This window comes from Papio anubis, chromosome 9 (genome assembly GCF_008728515.1).
Source record: "Papio anubis isolate 15944 chromosome 9, Panubis1.0, whole genome shotgun sequence".
NCBI lineage: Eukaryota > Metazoa > Chordata > Mammalia > Primates > Cercopithecidae > Papio > Papio anubis.
Window position 1 is genome coordinate 86840078 of NC_044984.1, and position 10235 is coordinate 86850312.

The 10235-nt window shown below is 39.0% G+C and overlaps 1 long non-coding RNA gene across 1 annotated transcript; it reads right to left on the reverse strand.

Moving 5' to 3' along the window:
- Positions 1–1325: 1325 nt before the first annotated feature.
- CLLU1-AS1 lies at positions 1326–10020 on the reverse strand. Its single transcript, XR_004176154.1, has 3 exons — positions 9432–10020; positions 3825–3914; positions 1326–2445 (listed from the first exon to the last, which is right to left on the reverse strand). It is a non-coding gene; the product is annotated as a CLLU1 antisense RNA 1 (long non-coding RNA).
- Between the last annotated feature and the right edge of the window lie 215 nt (positions 10021–10235).

Consider the following 10235-nt stretch of genomic DNA (forward strand, 5'->3'; position numbering starts at 1 on the left):
TTTTCTGTAATGCTGTTTGTTGAAATGCCCAACATTCTTTTTCTTCCCTAGAGCTATTCAGGGTGACCTTTCTTTTCACATTTTCCCATGCCACTTCCATTATGTCAAAATAAAACAGTCCTGTGTGAACACTGCTCATGACCTTGTTTCCTGCCATGTGAAGATAGGATCGGCTGCTCTTCCTTCTCCTCCTTTTTTTTTAGAGACAGAATCTGTCTCTGTCACCCAGACTGGAGTGCAGTGGCACGGTCATAGCTTGCTGCAGCCTCGAACGCCTGGACCCAAGCGATCCTCTCGCCTCAGCCTCCTGAGTAGCTGGGACTACAGGTGCGCACCACCATGCCTTCTTAATCTTTTATACACACACACACACACACACACACACACACACACACACACACATATATATATAGAGAAAGAGAGAGAGAGAGAGACATGGGGTCTTGCTGTGTCACCCAGGCTGAAGATCAGCTGCTCTTTCTAATGTGTGGTTAGATAAGAAGATCTATCTCCCAGGGGATAAAATACTACCTGGAATAAAGGTATCTTTAAAATAATCACAGAGAAGAAAACATTTTTATAGTATGACAGAGGCAGAGAAAACAGAGAACATTTGTTAAGGCGGGACTTTCACCACTCCCAGTACAATCATCTGTCTGTTACCTGCATACCTTACACGGGTTGGCACTGCTGGGGGTACAAAGTAGATGCCAAACTTCACAATGGTTAGATTCATGTTTAAAGAGCCATTGGATCAAACCTTTGTGAAAGTTTCCAGCTTTTTTCTGTTCCAAATATGTGTCCATTATAAAAGAACCTCAAGAGCACAATTGCCAAGATAGTCTATGTCCGTGAGTATTTCAATGTCTCTCATGAAATCTGTTCCCATCATTACTCAAGATATTATATGAACAGTATTCCACACAAACTAGTCACTCAATAATGATTGATTGGCCAATGGAGGGTCATTATCTAATGCACTACAATCTTTTACGCAAGGGGCCCACAGGAATCAGTATGATCCCATAGGAATCCTTTTCTTTTCCTTTGAGAAAGAAACAGATAGTGGCTTGTATTAGATTTCCTGTGTGTGTTGTGAGGGGGAAAGATATAAAAAGAAACTTGATCAGAGCATAAATGTGGGCCTATGGGATAGGAAAGAATGACGGAATAAAAGGGGAAAACATAGATTATAGACAGGAAAATCAAACCTATTAAAACTCATATTTTTCGAATACTAGACATGTACATTCATTTGAACAAAAGGATGCTGTAAAGCAAGATTTCTCTGTTCTTCCCAGCACTAGCATGCCCAAACTACCTTAGGAAATGAATAGCAGAGTCAAAAGCACCTGAAATTTAAAACAAAAACCAATTTACATTTTATTTAAGAAAAGCAAACAGATGGGACTGCTAATAATGTCAAAGTCTAGTTTACAAAGAGAAAAACAAATCTGGAACCTTAAGTCAAATGAGTTCAAAATAAAAAGCAAACCAATAAACAGAAACCAACATAGACAGAAGTTCCTACCATCTCCCTCAGCCTGTGAAATTCTAGAACTTCTCTTTCCTTCTCCGCTTCTTCTTCTCTCACCTGGAAGACGAGCAGAGTGAACCCTCAGGGGTTGTCAGTTCCCCAGATGGCACCACATTCATAAACCACAAACTCCAGGAGAATGTAGGAAGCTTAGCCAAGGCCAAAGTTCTCTTTGGATCTTCCATATGGGCTTCAAGACAAAAGAAAAAAAAAAAATGTTTGCTTGAGAATATCTTCATATCTATTAGTTTGAACCATGCAAAATTATAGTTTTTATAGGTAAAATGAGTGTATATTGGCAATTTCAAATGATTGACCCTAATACATTATGCTTTGGGGTATAGAAATATTCAGATCTTAAATATACACAGTTAAATACAAAATCAGGTATATTCCTGTTTCTATAATTAAAGCAAAGAGAGTTTCCTTTGGTCACTACTCCCTCTGACAAGAGGTGTGAACCAAATTCAGAGGCCGGAAAGGTCCAGGTCTGGGTCATTTCTCCATGCCTCACTTGTCCTGCTGTCTTGGTCGGTCATCGTGTTAAGCTGTCTCATAAAACATCTGCTATGGCTTGACTTTCTCCTGATAGGGTGGCTTTCCATCCTTGGCACTTTGTTGGCCTTCTTGGTATGCTTTATGCACTGGTTCTTGTTTCCAAATTGGCATTATTGTTGTTATGATTCCTGCTGCTCTCCCACATTTCCCGTCTTTCTTCTGATCTCTCTCTCGCCTGTACATTTCTTACATTTTCTCCTGTGCTTCCTTCTTCCCATAATCATTGCCCAAGCGTGTCTTCTTTCTTCTCCTTGGCACATTTCCTTTGTCCACTCTCACATATGCAGAGATGGCTCTTGGTTTTCCTTCTGAAATCTCATAGTTTGGAGGTAAACTTGTTAGCAAGGCCACTGAGAAGAGAACAAAAGGGAAACAAACGGGAAACCAAGTCACTATCTCTCTCATTTCCTGGTTTCTAGAAATAAGACCCAAAGAATTCACTGTCTCAGCACTTTCAGCTCAGGCCACACTAGGGTGATCAAACTGAGCTTCTGAGTGCTGATCAAAACCTATAAAACCAAGTAGACCATCTACAAATCTTCACTGTTAATACCATAAAGAATGAAAAGGTCACTAATTGGTAAGACTATATGTGTGATAATTAAATTTAGGTATCAACCTGGCTAGGTTAAAGGATGACCAGGTACCTGGTAAAACATTATTCTGGGTGTGTCTATAAGAGTGTTTTGGGAAGAGATTAGCATTTGAATTGGTGAACTTAGTAAAGCAGATGGCTCTCACCAATAAGGGCAGGCATCATCCAATCTGTCGAAGGCCTGAATAAAACAAAAAGGTAGAGGAAAGGAAAATTAGCTTCTTCTCTTCTTGGTCTAGCATATCATCTTCTCCTGCCCTTGGATGTTAGTGCTCCTGGTTAGTGGGCCTTCAGACTTAAACCAGGATTTATCCCTTTGGCTTCCCTGGTTCTCAGTTCTTTGGACTTGGACTGAATTACACTGCCAGCTTTCCTGGTTCTCCAGCTTGCAGATGGCAGATCATGGGACTCCTTGGCCTCCATAATTGTGTGAGCCAATTTCCATTTAATTTACATATCCAGTCATGCATTGCTTAACAATGGAGATACATTTCTGAGAAATGCATTGTTGAGTGATTTCATCATTGTGCAAACATCATAGAGTGTAATTACACAAACCTAGACAGCATAGACTACTACACACCTAGGCTACATAGTGTAGTCTGTAACATAATGATAAGTATGTATGTATCTAACCATATCTAAATGTAGAAAAGGTACAGTAAAAATATGGTATAATCTTATGGGATCACCATCATATATGCAATCCTTTGTAGACTGAAATGCCATTGTGTAGTGCATAGTTGTATACGTGCACACACACACACACACACACACACACACATCCTATTGGTTCTTTTTGTCAGAAGAGCCCTAAAACAATATGTTATACATTTATATTGACTCTGTTTCAAAATTTATGGTTTTGGTGAAACATATGTGGAGATGGGGTATAGGCATCTGAACTGGGATAGTGTCCTGCTAAAGAATGGGTGGGAGGCATCATTTGGGACAAACCCAGGATATCAGCTTATAGGTATCAAGAGCTCAACAAGAGCACTTTATGGCAAAACCCCCCACAAGATCTCTCAGAAGTTGTGAAAAATGTTTCTGCTAAAAGTTTCTTTATGACAGATGATGTTTATGGATAAAATAGGGATTAGCAGGATTCTTTAAATACTTTCAAACACTGACTTTCATTTCTACCAGGCAGTGGGGCCCCAAGTGCAGGGCCGTGGGAAGTGCTAGTCTGAGAGATATTAGGCTGCACTGTCGGTAGAGAATCTGAAAAAATAATAGAGTCAACTGAAATGTAGTTTGGTATCATTATTGCCATGCATCATAATTCTAAATCATACTAGTGGTCAAATACTCTGCCCTGAAAAAAACCTTTTCTTGGTTTGCATTCTAAATAATTGTTGTGGTCACCACTGAGCTTTCAAATATATAAATAGTTTAAAGTTTGCACATTTTTATTATCTGTTCCTTAACAAACATTGAAACTGACATGAAAATTATTATGGGAAACATCCAGGTATACAGTCCCTGACTCGTAAGGACTCAGGTAAATACTTAGGGTAGTTCATGGCCCTAGTCTCTGGGGTACCACATGTTTCTTCTTCAAATCACAGATTCAAAATCAAGAATGATAACACAGAGATTGTATAGACAAAATAACTGAACCAAAATTGCTTGCTTCTGTCATTCTGTTGAAGCACTTAGAGTTTTTACTAGTGCTTCAAATTCTGAACAGTAAAACAGAGTGTGAATGTCATGTTGGAATATTTTTGGCTTTTTAGACACAAATTTTAAGTACGTGCAATATTTTTACAAGACTAAGTAACATCATTGAAATTACAGCTTTCTTCTTTTTAAAACTGGTATTTGTTTTAAAACGGAAGAGTAAATCAAGAAAAACATAATTGTTACTGATGATTACAAGGTTATTACTGAAAAAGAAATGTATGGAATAGAGGAGGAAGGGGTTAACACACGATCTGGCCTGGGTGTTGAACATACCAATAAGCCACTGCTTCCAGGGAATGCCTAAGACAGAGCTGGCTCGGCGTGTTGGGTCACGGCATGTAAGGAAACTGCTGGGCTACATGCCACCGTCCTCAGTTGTCCAGATAAATAACCCCATAGCCCCTGGGGAAATAATAATCTTTAATTATGATATAGCTGACACCATTCAAAGCACTACACTAAGTCCTTTATGTGAATTAACTTTCGTCAAATTTATTTTTCACAAATAACCCAAATATGTATACCATTATTATCCTACTTTACAGAAGGAGAAACTGAGCTCCTAAAGTTTAAATACCTAACCCAAGTTAAGACTGCTAGTCACCCTAGGCTATTAACTCAGGCAGTCTAACTCAGGTATGATAGCATTATGCTGCTGTCTCCAGCTTTGACTACGCCTGAATTATAGCATCATACATCTAACTAAAAAGCTAAAGGAATTAAAATGAGCCATAGGACTCAATTTAATAAAAGGAGAGAAAATATTGGGGTTAAGTGATAATGCAGAGTTTTAAATATTTTTGTGAAAGGGCCAGAGATTATTACCAGTGTGACAAAAAAATTAAAAGGTTGGGGGAAGAAGAAAAAAAAAGAGGGAGGTCTGAGAAACAGAAATATCAGAGGAAGGAAATAAAGGAGGGTGAGACTAAATTCTCTTTTAGCATCCAGATTCCACAGATTCCACAAATCACATTTCTTTTTTTACCAACTAAGGAAAAATAACACTTGACCTAACATTTCATTGCAGTTGGCTAAAGGATGCTAGAAAAACTGTATTTCAGTGGTTTGCTCTAACTTCTTCAGGAATAGAGAAAAGTGACAAAAAGATCAGAGAAGAGAAGAAAGGAAACTATCAGAAAAATACAGAATTGGAGTAGGATATGACATATTTGGGTTTAAGGTAAAATTTTATATTGTAATCTTAAGTATCTTGCTACTTCATTTTGGTCCCTGGAACAGCAGCATCAGAATCTGCTGAGGGCTTGTTAAAAAGGCAGAATCTCAGGTCCTACCGCAGACTCACTGAATCAGAATCTATGTACTGACCAGAGGCCCCGGGATTCATATGCACAGTAGAGCTGGAGAAGTTCCGTTGTAGCCTGTGATTGTTTTCTGTAACTTAGTATTTCTGAGTTTTCCCAAGGAAGAAAACTCAGGCCTCAGCTTCTGACAGACTTGTGTTTCTCCTTTACTTACTAGCTGCATGACTCCTGAGCAAGGAAATCAATCTTTATGTGCCTCAGTTTCCTCATCTATAAACTGGGGACTATAATAATCATCTCCCAGACTTGTTTTGAGGATGCTCAATAAATGCTCCTTTCATTCCTCCATTTACAAACTTGCCGCAGACAATTCTGCTAGCAGCCTTTGTGCTATTATCTGTTTTCTAAACTTAGTAATTGAGTGTTATCTGGAGACTAAACTCTGAAATAAATAAGCTGATTATTTATTTTCTCAAAACAACAGAATACGATTTAGCAAATTACCTCTTAAGATTTTTTTTGCACTTCTATATTCTCCTACCCTGAGTTGATGTGTGAGCAATATGTCACTTCCGCAAAGCCAGGTATATATACATTACGGACAGGTAAGTAAAAAACATATTATTTATTCTAGGTTTTTGTCCAAGAGTTTTAAATTTCAACTGTTGTGCATGTGTTGGTAACTTAAAACAAATTCAGTACAGTAGTATTCAGTACAGTATTTAAGCCCCTGTACTTAAACATATTCCTTGTACCAGTGAAGTTACATGAAAACCAAATTTGTGTGATATATTGTAGATGAAAGTAAATAAGTCTTTATGTTCCCCACAAATTGAAATGCATTTCAAAAACTCTGTGTTGTGTACGTGTGTGTGTGAGAGAGAGAGAGACAGAGAGAGTGTGTGTGTGTGTATGTGAGAGAGAGAGAGAGAGAGAGAGACCCTTTGGTTGCCTCCATAAGCTGGCTGCTATGATTAATAAGACCAAGTTTTCCAAAGAAAATGAGATCATAACAAAAGCCCTCTTTATGCCTATCTTTTATCAGGGGCAAAAAGGAAAGAGACAAAACAGCATGAGATGATGAGACCAAGTGATGAAAATTCATTCACAATGATTACTTTCAAGAGTAATTTCTCTTGGGTAATTCAGCAGCCTGTTACTATGGCTCTCTGGAGTGATAGCTAATGTAAATGAAGCCACTAAAAGTGGATTATCCTGACAAGAATATACTCAACCAATAATGCAACAGAAATCCATTCAAAGCATTCGGGAAAAATTCAAAAGAATAAATATTCTTTTTTTTTTTTAAGTTAATGACCTATGATCCATTTCTTCCCTAACAAGCAGCAAGCACTTAAAAATATCCAGCCAGGATTGAAATGGAAACCCACCTGACTTGTTAATATTTTTGTTTGGTTCCAGGGACTCAGATTCTAAGCCAAATTCTTTGAGTGATCTTGGCAAACATCTCGAATTATTTTTGCCAACTTTTCTTTATCTTGGAAAAAAAATGTTTCATGAATGGGTGTCACGGGACCCAAAATTGATTAATTTTTAAAAACCTTTCTTGCAGATACGTATGACACCCTAAAAAATTTATTAGAAACAAAGTAAGTACTGTGTAGTGCGAAAAATTCTTAAAGGACATCCTCTTTTACAAACTCACAAAAACAGCCTTTGGAATACCCACATGAAGTAGCTGTTGTTTTTGCTTTCTATATACCTACATCTTGGCTATTATGAAAAGACTGGTTTTTGGCCAGGTGTGGTGGCTCATGCCTGTAACCCCAGCACTTTGGGAGGTCAAGGGGGGCAGATCATCTGAGATCAGGAGTTTGAAACCAGCCTTGTCAACATGGTGAAACCTAGTCTTTACTAAAAATAACAAAAGCTGGCCAGGCGTGGTGACAGGCGCCTGTAGTCCCAGCTACTTGGGAAGCTAAGGCAGGAGAGTCACTTGAACTCAGGAGTCAGAGGTTGCAGCGAGCTGAGATCATGCTACTGCACTCCAGCCTTGAGACAGAGCAAGAGTCCATCTCAAAAAAAAAAAAAAAAAAAAAAAAAAGACTGTTTTTTCCAACAGCTATTCCCACCCCTCTGCATGGAAATATTCACCCAATCAATTGTTTTCCTAGTTTGGGTAAAGGCCCTCTGGGCAGGACTGGAGTGGGACACACAGAGGAGCAGCTGCGAACTATGTTTAGAAGCATGTCTGGGAAATGTCATGCCAGAAGAGACATATTGAAAGGTAGGCTTTGCATGAACGGAAAAGGAGGGTAATTCTATGTAGAGCAGAGCCTCTTATTTGGAGTGAGAGAAGCAGAAGTGGGGAAGCCAGAGGAATTATGCTTTTCGTTAGCCGAATTTGCAGGTAGGAGGATTGGCTAAGAAAAGGGAAGTCATCTTGGCTGAGGCTCATGAAACCAGGTGTAAAGAAAGCGGACTAGATCAATTTCATCCATTACAGGAAGAGGAGCCATGAGAGATAATCCAGAAATCATTGGGATTTGATGGTAGACGGTATTTTGGGACTATTCCATTTGAAATGAGAAGGCACCTGACATTCTTTGAATTCCTTTCAAGCAAAAGATTAAACTCACCCATGAGTTGACTCAGAAAAACATAAAAAGTATTGTTGCTCTGCTCAAAGTTTTATCTAACTCATTCTCACTTCTTATTCCATGATGAAATGACATAAAAGAGGTGTTTTTTTTTTGTTTGTTTGTTTGTTTGTTTTCTGGACCCAAGGCAAGGCAGCTACCTGGTCAGAGCTGTTTTATTTGTCTATGCTGTGGGGAGAAAATGGTTAACTGACTATGGAAGGCAGCCATTAAGATGTTCCCATGTGAGTGAACTTTCCAGGGTTCCCAGCTTCTGCATCCTTCCCCGTCCCTCATTTCCATTGTTGGTGATGACAAGGTCTCTCCCATCAGCCTCATGGAGTTCTCTCTCATTTATTAAAATTTGCTTTCAGGAAAAATTTTGAAAATGTGCCGATAATGCCTGATTGGCCCTTTATCCTAAAGGCTTAAACTGGAGGAAGGAAGCTAAACTGAGAAATTTTGCAAATCATTGAGCCAAAAATGTATTAATATCAAGATCTATCATTTATTGACTAGTATGTGGCAGGCAGTGCCCTTTTATTTAGGCAGGGAGGGTTGGTTGGGGGCAGTGGGGTTCACACCTCTTAAAGAGGTGCTATCTTCTCCTATATAAATCATGTAAGTCAAGAGAATAAGAAGTTGTCTTTGGTTGGTTGTATTCAGGACATTAGAGTATGCAGTAGAAGATCCCAAGAGATCTTCAGATCATTTTAGGGTAAGAAATGCCAATACCGCCGGGCACGGTGGCTCATGCCTGTAATATCAGCACTTTGGGAGGCTGAGGCGGGTGGCTCATGAGGTCAGGAGATCGAGACCATCCTGGCTAACACGGTGAAATCCCGTCTCTACTAAAAATACAAAAAATTAGCCTGGCGTGGTGGTGGGCGCCTATAGTCCCAGCTACTCGGGAGGCTGAGGCAGGAGAATGGCGTGAACCCGGGAGGCAGAGCTTGCAGTGAGCCAAGATAGCATCACTGCACTCCAGCCTGGGGGACAGAGTGAGACTCCATCAAAAAAAAAAAAAAAAGCCAATACCAGTAGAAATAGAGCCAAATCACAAACATAAGCTAAACAAATGTTGGCAGTGTAGCCTGGTGGTTAAGAGAGCAGACTCTTAACTAGAACCCTGCATTTCATGTCCTCACTCCAGACCCTCACTGTGGGTTTCTAATTTAACCCCTGTTGCTTACCAGTGGCAGTCTTAAGGCATTCCTTAAGTTGGTTGTGTCTCAATTTGTTCATCTGTGAAGGGATATGATGACAGTAGTGTCTACTTTATAGGATTACTGTGAGCATTAAATGAGTTAATAATGTATTTGTAAAGTGCTTAAAATGCTGCTCCAAAAGAGTTTGTTAAACACTTAAGAACTGATTTACTTGCATGTAGACTGACAGTTCTCAATAACTGGAAATGACCAAGCATAGGCCCTGGAATATAAGCAGATCTCCATGAAGGCAAAAATGTTAGTTTCTTTTGTTCAGTCCTGTGCCCAGATCAATACCTAGTGATCACGCTCAAGAGATATTGTTGAATGAATCAATGAACCTACCAAGGTAGTTACGTAAAAGAGTTCTGCATGAGTAGAAATCTGGGCAAAGTGACCTCCGAGGAAATTTCCACTTTTAGATTCTGTGATTTCCTTAAGGAACTGAAAATTGGTGTGATACAATATAAAAAATGTGCCTATATGATTTGAGAAAAACTTATTTTCTTTCCCTCTTTTTTCCTTCCTTTCTTCCTTCCTTCATTCCCGCCTTGCTTTCTTCTTCTTTATTTCTCTCTCTCTTTCTTTTTTTTTTGTTCTTTCTTTTCTTTTTCTTTATTTCTGCCTTTCTTTCTTTCTTTCTCTTTCTTTTTCTTTCTTCCTTTCTTTTTTCCTTTTAAGAAGAACATGTCTGTTAGATGAATGCCTTTTTCTAGTTAAAAGGTTAAACAGGAAAGTGAAGCACAATTATCAAGGGTCTCCAGTCATCCCCACATGTTCCTAATCATT